Source organism: Leopardus geoffroyi, chromosome B4 (assembly GCF_018350155.1).
Source record: "Leopardus geoffroyi isolate Oge1 chromosome B4, O.geoffroyi_Oge1_pat1.0, whole genome shotgun sequence".
Taxonomy (NCBI): domain Eukaryota; kingdom Metazoa; phylum Chordata; class Mammalia; order Carnivora; family Felidae; genus Leopardus; species Leopardus geoffroyi.
Genome location: NC_059341.1, coordinates 124,956,729 through 124,968,056, shown reverse-complemented (window position 1 = coordinate 124,968,056; position 11,328 = coordinate 124,956,729). Strand labels below are relative to the sequence as shown.

Here is an 11,328-nt window from a genome sequence, read left to right as displayed (position 1 = left end):
GGTTGGGGATTCTCCACAAAGTCACTCAGAGACCCAGGCCCCTTCCACTCTCCTCTGGAGCCTCAAGGCCTTTCCGGGGTTCTCTGCATCCAGAGGGCAGGTGAAGGAAGAAACAGCATCACGTGTGACCCATAGGGCCCATGTGACCGCACCTAAAAGCAGGGGATGCTGGGACATGCAGTTTGCTCATGGGCCCAAAAGGAAGGGAAAACCGGTCCAGTGAAGATCTGGCATTGTCTCTGCCATGTCGAGGTAAGAATTCCTACTTTGGCAACACTGAGACAAAGCATTTTCCATTTTACAAATGAGGAAAATGGAAGTTTTCAAAAGTCGAGTGCCCCGCCTCAGGTTACACAGGCATTAAGAGATAAAGCTTGGCTGGAAGAACAAGCCAAAGACTGTGTTGTAACCATCGCCTCTGTTCTCCATGAGGACTCCCACGCCCTACCTCCACTCAGAACTCACTCCTCACCTCCAGATCTGCACATCAGTCCTTCCACAGATGTCCTCACCTGAGTGTCCCACAGGCACCTCTCACTATGCATGACCTGAGCCCAGGTAACCATTTCTCCCCATATCCCAGCCCAGCCGCCTTCTCCTTCTGAATTCCCTTTCGGTAAATGAATCCACTGACCAAACCAGAAAACTAGGCCTTATCCTAGAATTGTCTCGTCTCAGAATGTTTTTAGCAGCGAGGAACCGAAAACCCAACTCAAAATGGCTTAAACCATTATGACGTGTCCCATCACATATAAAATAACAGGCCACCAAACGTGGCAGTTCCAGGATTGGTTGATGGGGTGGTTCACCGTCAGCATCAAGAATCCAAATTCCTCTGCCTTTCCATTTGGCCACCCTCGGCCTGTTGGCTGGATCTCTTAGCCTGGTTCCAAGTAACACAAGTAGACAGCAATGCCCAGAGGCAGAAAAGAAAGTTTCCCTCAACATTCTCTTTCAGAGAGCAAAAAAACTCTCTACAGAGGTACCCCAGTGGAGAGTTCCTTCACATCTCACTGACCATGATTGTGTCACATGCCCATCCTAAACCAGTCATGGGCAAAGGGAAGGGAATCATTAGAATGGTCGAGATTAATGGCGATTTACCTTCTGGGATCGTGTGAAAACCAGACCTCTCTGACCACATGATGTCAGAACCAAAATGGTGCTCTTTGGGCGAGAAAGATGAGGGAGAGAATGAGCGTCATACAGTGTCTGCGTGGTCCCTTCTTCCTGACTTTACATCCAACCAATCACCACTGTCTGACAATTTTGGTTTCTCTTGGCTTCATACTTTAATTTTGGTCTCCATGGAGGCTATCTTAACTCAAAGCCTCAGTAGGTTGAGCAAACTTCTTACAGTGAGTGACTTTGTGAGCGTGTAAATAAATCCTTCTTAAATGCTAAAAACTAAACATTCTTACTTTTAAATCACTGGTATGTCAACTTGCTCCGGTAACTCTTCTCCTCATAGATATATAAAGATAAATTTTATCCCGGTTTTTGTGCAAACTGTAAAAAAAAAAAATCAATAAATTCTAAAAGTGAGACATCAGAATTAATGGGTTGGTACTGTATTTGATGTTCTCAGTTTCTAGAAATAATTGCGACTAAAATTGTTATAGAATCTGATTTTTGAAGATGCATTAATTAACATTTTTTAAAGTGGTTCGTCAGAGAACATTGAGAGCATATATATTAGTAGCTAACTACCATTTGAAAAATTCACCACCACGTTATCAACAGAAACAGAAATGTGTGTGTATGGTACATATGCATGACCAAATTTTCTATTTTCCCACCAAAAAGCCCTTCTATCTATGCTCATCTTATGATATGCTAAATGGTAATTTTATTCTTCCAGTTGCCCAAATCAAAAACCTTGTGTTTATTAGTTATGTATAGAACTGCATAACCAATTATCCCCAGAGTTAACAGCTTGAAACCCACTTGTATCATCACCCAGTCCCTGTGGCTGAGGGATCTCAACAGGGCTTGGAGGAGCCCTTGCTGTCGGGTGGGTTCATAGGCTGATATCAGTGTCAGTAGGTGCTGTGAGCTCATCTCAAAGCTCGGCCAGGGAAGGACCCCCTCCAAGCTCATATGGCTGTTGCCAGAATTCGATTCTTCATGAGTTGTTGGGCTGAGGACCCCAGTTCCTTCCTGGCTGTTGGTCAGGGGCCACCCCCAGGTCCTTGCCATGCGGACCTCTCCAGCGAGGCACTCTGTTTCGTTGACGCGTGCACGCACAGAAGACAACAGACAGAAACTGCTAATAGAGGAAGTCAACCTTCTGTAACCTAATCACAGAAGTGCCATCTCATCAACTCTGCCATATTCTATTCATTAGAAACAAGTGACAGGGTCCAGCTCGAATCAAGAGAAGGGGAACTACACAGACACGAGTATCAGGAGGTGGGGGTCACCGGATGCCGTGTCGTAAGCCGCCTATCGCACTTTGGAACCGTCCTCAATTTCCCTCCTTCTCTCAGACCCTGTATCCGACCCATCAGGCAACACGACAGGCTGTCCCTTCAAAGCAACAGATCCAAATGCTTCCGTTGTTTTGCCCCTCAAATGTCACCTGCTCAGTGGTATTTGATCATCCTCTTTACTACTGCCAAATACCCATTAACACACACAAGCTCCCATCCCTCTTCCCTCATTTTCCTTTATAGATCACCAGGACTCTAGATACTTTTATCATTTTTAAAATGATCTCTCTCCCCACTTTGGCACATACGCTGCATAAAGGCAGGGATTTTTATCTGGTTTTTTTTTTGTGGCTGTATTCCTCACGCCTAAGGCAACTCAAAAATTTTACTGAATGAACGAATGAATATTAAAATACACGGAGATGTGTTCCCTTCGTTAAGCCCAATACAATGGGGAAAATGTTATTCAAAGATTTGCAAAGAGTCCATCCTGTCTATACAAATAGGTGTGGGCTCTGTTGGTTTTCCCAGGTGCTCTTGCTGGCCTCCCAGACTGCGCCCATCACAGCTCTAACCCCTTACTATACCAAAACCAGGTGGGATGGAGCAGAAGAAGGAACTTGAAGGGTGATCTCTAATTTAGCTTTGAAAACCACACAACATGGGCTCCTGGGATGAAACTGCAGGGAACATTCTGCCAAGGGAGCCCTCAACTCCCAGTGCCCACCAATGGGCAGACCATGGTCATGGGTGGACAGCAATGGAAGGCAGCCCAGGACAGAAGGAACCGGGTATATTTTTCTGCTTAAAGCCCAATGGCCATGAGGCTCAAGGGACTCTTTGTAAAGCAGAGTTTCTCAAACTTTTCCACATTAGTGTCCCTCAGGGTAGAAGAAAATGAATGCTCAACCCCCGGGGGCTTGGGGGTCTAGTCTGAAGCTGACCAGAAAGCCAGAACTGTATCTGCTCGTTTTAATTTCCTCTTTCAAATTCACCCAGATTTCACATTTTTCTCCGTCATACAGCTGCATTTGATTTAATACAAAAATAATGCTCAAAATTGCTTATAAAAGTTTCCCAAAATTTTCTACCCTTTTTTTCAGGCAATGAATGCAATGTTGAAGTACCGAAGCTGTAAAATCCAGAAAATTTGGGCTGAATTGACAAGAGTTCATGCTGCAGAGCACATTCAGGACCTGGGCAATTTCTTCTCATGATATTTTGAGAATTCAGATGCTCCCAAACGTGTGGGTGCAGAAGGCAGATGGCGGGGAAGTCAGAGAAGAAAGTGCTGGCAGGGATGAAGTCCCGTGCTCCTCCTGGAAGTTCCTGTCCAGGGAGACTCTATAACCATCTTTTTGCTGAGCAAGTAAGAAGCTTGGGTCAGATGGTGGACTTTCTGGGTCTTTATTCCTGCTCTCTTTTGGGGGCTGTTTTTACCTTGGGATAAAAAAACAGTTTGCCAAAGACATTTTCCATGAACAAAGAGGACTGATTCTTTTGTTCCTGTTTTATTACCAAGATTGTAACTTTTGGCATCTTTAAATGAACCGAGCCTCCAAAGATTCAGTCTCCACAATCAACTCCATTCGTAGCTCATGTTTCATTGTCATCATATCAATTCTGTCATGTGTGGTCAAAAGAAAAGAAAAGAAAATGTGCCCTAATTCAGGCTTTTAAGAAAATCTGCTAAATGAAGTAAACTTGGGAGCGAGGCTTTATCATTAGGTCAACACTGAATCCACATTTTTACCTTTTGTCTTAATTGGTCCATTTACTCCTTCTTGAAGGATACTAGTTTAAGCCTGAACTCAGTCCTTCAGAACTGGGAGTGCCTCTTCCCCTGACAAAGACAGCCAATGTCTGTACAAAATTCATCATTAAATTCACACCCATTTCGGGGCGCCTGGGTGGCTCAGTGGGTTAGGTGTCCAGCTCTCGGTTTCGGCTCAGGTCATGATCTCATAGTTGGTGAGTTCGAGCCCCACATCGGGCTCTGTGCTGACGGCTCGGTGCCTGCTTGGGATTCTCTTTCTCTTGCTCTTTCTGCCCCTCCCTCACTTGCTCTATATCTCTCTCAAATAAATAAACATTAAAAAAAATTCACACCCATTTTAATCCAAAGCTACGGAAAACGATGAGTAGCCAAATAACTTTTGTTTCTGCTTTTTTCAATGCTCCATAGAACACAATGAGAAACCACGAGAACCTTTCCGATGTGAGGTGTCCCTGTACAACGAGGCAATGCCTGCTGGGGAGTTCAGGCGAGAAATAACCTTGATCCCGGCTACTTTTGCTGCCCTTTTGCCTGTCACAGGACTGACCTTGTCTTTGCGACATGCTGGCACCTTGTGTTGGCACACTCTCCCCCCTAATCAATACTATGCTCGCTAGAATACAAATCTGGTTGAAAATCCTTCAGCAGGTATTTGACACATTACAAACCTACACACTTCTACGTGAGATCCTGTAGTACAGCGTCTGAGCTGACCTCTTGGACCCTGGAGCTGACCTCTTGCCCTGGATCCTACCAGTCTCTGGCTGCCATATCTCCTAAGCACCTCAGTTTCCTTATCTGTAAACCGGGCCTAACAGGAATGAGGATTCGAATGAGTTCATGGGCAGGGAGTCTTAACGCCTGACACGTAAGAGGAGCTACATGTGTGAGCTCTTTCTATAAGCCACCATGTCCAAGATGCCGTCACTTATAAAAAGTACACTATTATTGTATGTACCGTGAAGAAAGGGGAAAAAAAAAAAATGCTGCCAATTAACTATGATGCAATGCTTTCAGATCTCTTAAAATGTTTGAGACTTCTCAAAAGTATTTATTTAAAAAAAATTTTTTTTAACGTTTATTTATTTTTGAGACAGAGAGAGACAGAGCATGAACAGGGGAGGGTCAGAGAGAGGGAGACACAGAATCTGAGACAGGCTCTAGGCTCTGAGCTGTCAGCACAGAGCCCGACACGGGGCTCGAACTCACGGACTGTGAGATCATGACCCGAGCCGAAGCCGGACGCTTAACCGACTGAGCCACCCAGGCGCCCCTCAAAAGTATTTATTTAGTGACTTGTGTGGACTTATCACATGTCACCCTTGGGCGCGCCTACAGAGGCAAAAAGCGGAAACAAGTGGTTAAGTTATTCGCAAAATGCTGCCAGAGTCCAAATCTTCTCAGTGATTTTTCAACTCAATGTTGTCAATGTTCATAGTTTTCAACACAAAGTCAGCGCTCCGGGCAATCGATGGCGTGAGGAGGAAGCGTTTCTCTCAAGGCTGCTGCACCGGGTTTCTGAAAGAAGGTGTCAGGCAATGACAACCATGTCACGACCTTGTGTCAAAGACAATAAGACATATTCCGATTATGCAGCTGCTAAAAACGTGTGTGGAGGGGGTGGGCACTGCATCTTAGAATCAATGAAATGTGTGAATAATAATACATTCTAAGCAGAGCAGACGAGGCTTCCTAAGATGGCGGCATCATGCAAACCCATGCCTTTATCAAATTGCAAAGGACCGTTAACCTCGGTCACGATCTCAATCAGTTGTTCAAATGCAGCTTCTGAGAACATTCCATTTGTCATTCCCCAAGGGCACGGTGTTCAGCTTGGCTGTTTCCTTTTGACCCAGATCAGGTGCACACAGTCTTTGCCAAAGTGTCTCCTGGGATGTGCAGGTTCCCATCCAAGGAGTTCTGAAAGGAAAGGTCAAGTCATTTTTTATTCGTGCGTTTGATCATGCAGTTGAATGAGAGAGCGGCAAGCCCAGGGTTGATTCCCTTCTGATGGCCTCTTCTCTTTATCCCCTCTGGGTTTTGCTCATCTTTCAAGAGCCCCCCCCCCCCCCCCCACCGCCCCAGGGTAGTAGAACTCATGATTCTTGCTCAAATCAGGATGCAGTACAATCAATCACCTGGAGAGCGTGGTAAAAATGCAGAGAAAGGACCCCACTCGGGAACCGGACTAAAGAGACTCTGGAAGTGAGACCCAAGAGTCTGCATCTTAGAGAACTGGACCCGGGGCGCCTGGGTGGCTCAGTCCGTTAAGTGGCTGACTCCTGATTTCGGCTCAGGTCATGATCTCAAGGTTCGTGAGATCGAGCCCCGTGTCTTCACTGTCAGTGCAGAGGCTCTTGGGATTCTCTCTCCTTCTCTCTCTGCTCCTCCCCTGCTTGGCTCTCTCTGTCTCTGTCTCTCTCTCTAAATAAACAGACATTAAAAAAAAAAAAACAAAACTGGATCCTCCCCATGATTCTGATATAACCGAAGTTTGTAGGTCACAGCTCTAAAAAACACAGATGGTAGGGAAAAAAATGGGCAGAAGATGGGTCAAAGGACACGGCAGGAGAACATTAAAAAATGTCCTTACGACGTATTTTCAAAAAGTGGTTCTTTTTCAGCTGCTTTTTAAAGGTAATATATTGACTTTATAGTGTTGTTAAAATGGAGTGAAAGATGTGGGGGAAGCTGTGGAAAAGGCCGGTTCAGGCTTTGTACCCTCCATCAGAAGCACAATCCCAAACGTGTGAAAAATAGAAATACGCTGTCGCACCCCGTGGGCTGAAGGCTGGGACCCTCAAGATCACAAGGTGACCACCAGGGAAGGTGGGGTAATGTGCTCGCCATGCAGTCCCCGGAAAATGGCAACCAACTGGTTCACCTGTCCAGAAATTACTGCAAGAGTTCTTTTGAAGAAATAAAATACAGCGTCCACTGTAGAAGAGTTTAAGGGTATTTTTAACTGCTCAAAACCCCAGCAGTCTTACAAAATAATTATTTCCATTCATTAATGACGGCTTTCTAATTTTATTTTATTTTATTTTTTTTTTAATTTTTTTTTTCAACGTTTATTTATTTTTGGGACAGAGAGAGACAGAGCATGAACGGGGGAGGGGCAGAGAGAGAGGGAGACACAGAATCGGAAACAGGCTCCAGGCTCTGAGCCATCAGCCCAGAGCCCGACGCGGGGCTCGAACTCACGGACCGCGAGATCGTGACCTGGCTGAAGTCGGACGCTTAACCGACTGCGCCACCCAGGCGCCCCCGGCTTTCTAATTTTAATTCTTACACACCCACATAATCCTTACATGATTGTAATCACAGCAGGTATACACATATATATGATTTTACGCATAAATTTTTCTCCTAATATTATTCTGTAAACTTTCCTCATGTTTCACAGTCGCCGTATGATTTTAAATAACAGCACGGCATTTCTTTTCACTGATACACCAACAGCTTACTTAACCAAACCTCACCGTTTCTTCTAGCTGTTCCATGTTACAGGCAACGCTGTGATGAAAATCTTTTGCATAGGGCATTTTTACACACCTACGGCTTCAAATGATGCCCATTTTCATTCCTGTCCCGTGCTCTTCCTCGGTTTCCGACACCTCATTGTTGCCGTCACTGGCTAACGATACGTACTGAGGACTGACAGAGTGGCAGAGAAGCCCGACCCTTGGGGAAGTTACTGAACTCTATTAGATGAAAATTTATTCCTGAAGTCTCACTGTGGGCTAGCTTTCCCACTTCCAATCTTCTCCTTCTTACCCCAGGAAGAATTATTATTAATCACAAACATATTAAAGAAGAGGGGTGGGAGGAGGAGGAGGAGGAGGAGGAGGAGGAGGAGGAGGAAGGGTAGGAAGAAAGGGGAGTCAGGAAATGTGGGTGGCTGGGGCAGGGCGTCTGGGTGGCTCAGTGGTTCAGCGTCTGACTTCGGTGTGACTTGGGCTCAGGTCATGTTCTCATGGTTCGTAAGTTCGAGCCCCACATCAGTGCTGTCAGCGTGGAGCAGACACAGAACCTAACGACAGGGGAGACCGTATAAATAGCCGCTAACACCCAACCATCGAGTGCTTGCTCTGTGCCGCACGCATATCTACCCAGATTCAAGCCGCACAGCACTGTGAGGTGAGTGCCATTATTATCCGCGTGCGACAGACCCGAACCTGAGGCTCGCCACGGTTGAGTAGCTTCGCCAAGGTGGCACAGCCTGGGAGGGGTTGATTCAGGACTTGGACTTAATCCAGCCAGGAGCAGTGGTGGGTGCCTGGCATCCCGGCTACTTAGGGGGCTGAGGCAGGAGGACGGCTTGAACCCCGGAGTTCTGGGCCATCGTGGGCTGTGCCTACGGGACGTCGGCGCTCCGTGCGGCATCCGTGGGGTGACCTCCTGGCAGCGGGGGAACACCAGGTTGCCTCAGGAGGGGTGAACTGGCCCAGGGCAACAGCAGAGCAGGTCGGATTTTAGACCCAGTCCAGAATCTAGCAAAGATGCTGTGCAAGACTTTCCCAAGGCACGTGGTTTGTGGCGAGGGGGCGGGGGGGGACCTACCTTGGACCTTCCAGCTGACTCCAGAGGACTCTTGCCTTGGAGTATGCTTGATGAGGGGGAGGGGTCGGTGGGACTCTGCAGGGGGCTGGAGCTGGTGGAGGGTGTTGAGGCAGGCCCGGAAGGGAACGAGGTGGATTCTGCAGCACTCTGCGCCGGGCCCAGCTCTGGGTTATCACCGCTTCCTAAGCAGACAGAGGCTCTGGGTGGCCGGCCTTGTCTCAGTGTGGACGTAGTCTCTCCAGCTGCTCTTTGGTGCTTCTGTACCTCACAGCCGCCCCCCAGCACCACCCTCTCAAGACTTCACGCCTTTGTCCACAGGGAAGTCTGAGAAAGGGTTGGCAAACTCCACCAGCCCAGGGCTCCTGGGGCCCTTGCAGGCTCCAGGCTCTAGAGTTCATCTCCCAGAAAGAACAAAATGCCCCACAGGCCGGGCTTGCCCAACTGAGCCTCGTAGAGCCACCACTGGCCGCTGCAGGTAACTGTGTGTTCGGAGCGCCACCTAGTGGTGCCCAGGCTCCCCAGAGTTTGTTCCCAAATCTGATCTCCAGGAAGGGGCTCCCACCTCCCTTCCTCCAGGGAGGTTTAGGTGACTGAGAGGGTCTCCAGCCCTGGGCTGCAGGACACTTTAGAGATGCCCAAGGCCAGCTGGTTCCCTGAAACACTGAATTTACATGGAGACTGCCCCATCCTGGGCTCTGCCTGAGGGTCCAGAATGCGGGCTCTGGGTTGAGATACAGAATACGGTTTTTTGTCATTTATCAGCTCTGCGACCTGAATGAGTGTGGGGAAGGCGTGGGGGGAATCAGCATCTTATTTCAATGTGAGAGGAACTAATGGAGGAGAGTGAATTTTAAAAAGCTGTTGAGAACACATTTTTTGACAACTTAGATAAAATGGACCAATTCCTCGAAAAACGCAAAGACTCACTTAATATGAGCTAGAAAATTTGAATATGCCTACAACTGTTAAGGAAATTGAATTTGTAATTTGAAAACGCCCAAAAAAAGAAGTCTCCAGACCCAGATGGTTTCACTGGAATTCTACCAAGTGTTTAAAGAAGAATTAACACTATCTCTGTACATTCTCCATCAGAAAATACAAGAAGCAGGAAAACACTTCTCAATTCACTGTATGACACGAGTATGACCATGATATCAAAACCAGACAAAGACAGTACAAAAAAGAAAACTATAGATCAATGTCCCTGTGAATATAGACATAAAAATCAATAATGAAATATTAGCAAGTAGAATTCAGCTAAATACAGGAGGAATTGTACGCCATAACCTAGGGATACGAGGCTGATTCAATATTTGAAAAATCAATGAATGGAACCACCATATTAATAGGCTAAAGAAGAAAATTCACATGATCATATAAATTGATGCGGAAATAGCATTGACAAAATTCAATGCCCATTCATGTTAAAGACTCACAGAAAAATAGGAATAAAGAATCACTTTCTCAACCTGATAAAGAACATCTACAAAAAACACCCTACAGCTAACATACCTAATGGTGAAAGACTGAATGTTTCTCCTTAAGCCTGGTAAGAAGGCAAAGTGTCTACTCTCACTACTCTTATTCAGCACAGTGCTGTAAGGTCTAGACAATGAAGTAAGGCAAAAAACAACGACAACAGCAACAACAACAACAACAACAAAAGGAAATGAAAGGCATACAGACTAGAAAAGAGGATATATTTGCAGAGGACATGATTGTCCATGTATAAAAATTATTGTATTTCTATATACTATGAATAGATGGACATCAAAGTTATAAAAACAGTATCATTTACAGTTGTTCACAAAAAGGTGAAATATTTAGGTGTAAATCAACAAAACATGTACGGGACTTGTATGCTGAAAACTACAAAATATTTAGGGAGAAATAAAAAATCTAAAGAGACATACCATGTTCATAGATTGGCAGGTTCAATAGAGTGAGGATGTTAATGCTCTCCAAATTGCTATACTCCCAGCAAGATTTTTGTAGACATAGACAAGATTATTCTAAACTTTATATGGGAAGGGAAAGGAACTAGAATAGGTAAAACAATTTTGAAAGAGAAGAATAAAGTGGGAGGAATCAGCCCACTCAATTTCAAGACTTATTATAAAGCCAGAGTAGTCAAGGGTGTGTGGTATTGGTAGAGGAATAGACACATAGATCAATGAAAGAGAACAGAGAACCCAGAAACAGATCTATACAAACATACCCAACTGATTCTGGGTAGGTGCAAAAGTAATTCAATGGAGGAAAGGTAGCCTCTGCATTCAACACATGGTGGTCGTGTGATGGGACATCGGTAAGCAAATAAACAAACAAAACCCTTAAACTAAACCGCACACTCTTGTACACAAATTAACTCTAAATTTGTCGCAGACTTAAATGTTGAACATAAAACTATAAAACGTTGAGGAATCTAGGGGATTCCTCTCCGGGATCTAGGTTTAGGTTATTTTAATTTAGTTTTGAAAATACAAAACGCAAATATACTACAATCTATTTCAAAAAAAGTAGGAAGCATTTTCTTTCCTTCACCTTCCCAGCTGC

At 45.5% G+C, this 11,328-nt stretch overlaps 1 long non-coding RNA gene across 1 annotated transcript; it reads right to left on the bottom strand.

Moving 5' to 3' along the window:
- Positions 1–5,915: 5,915 nt before the first annotated feature.
- On the bottom strand, positions 5,916–10,741 carry LOC123592189. The gene is made up of 2 exons (XR_006709622.1): positions 8,773–10,741; positions 5,916–6,129 (listed from the first exon to the last, which is right to left on the bottom strand). It is a non-coding gene; the product is annotated as an uncharacterized LOC123592189 (long non-coding RNA).
- Positions 10,742–11,328: the final 587 nt, after the last annotated feature.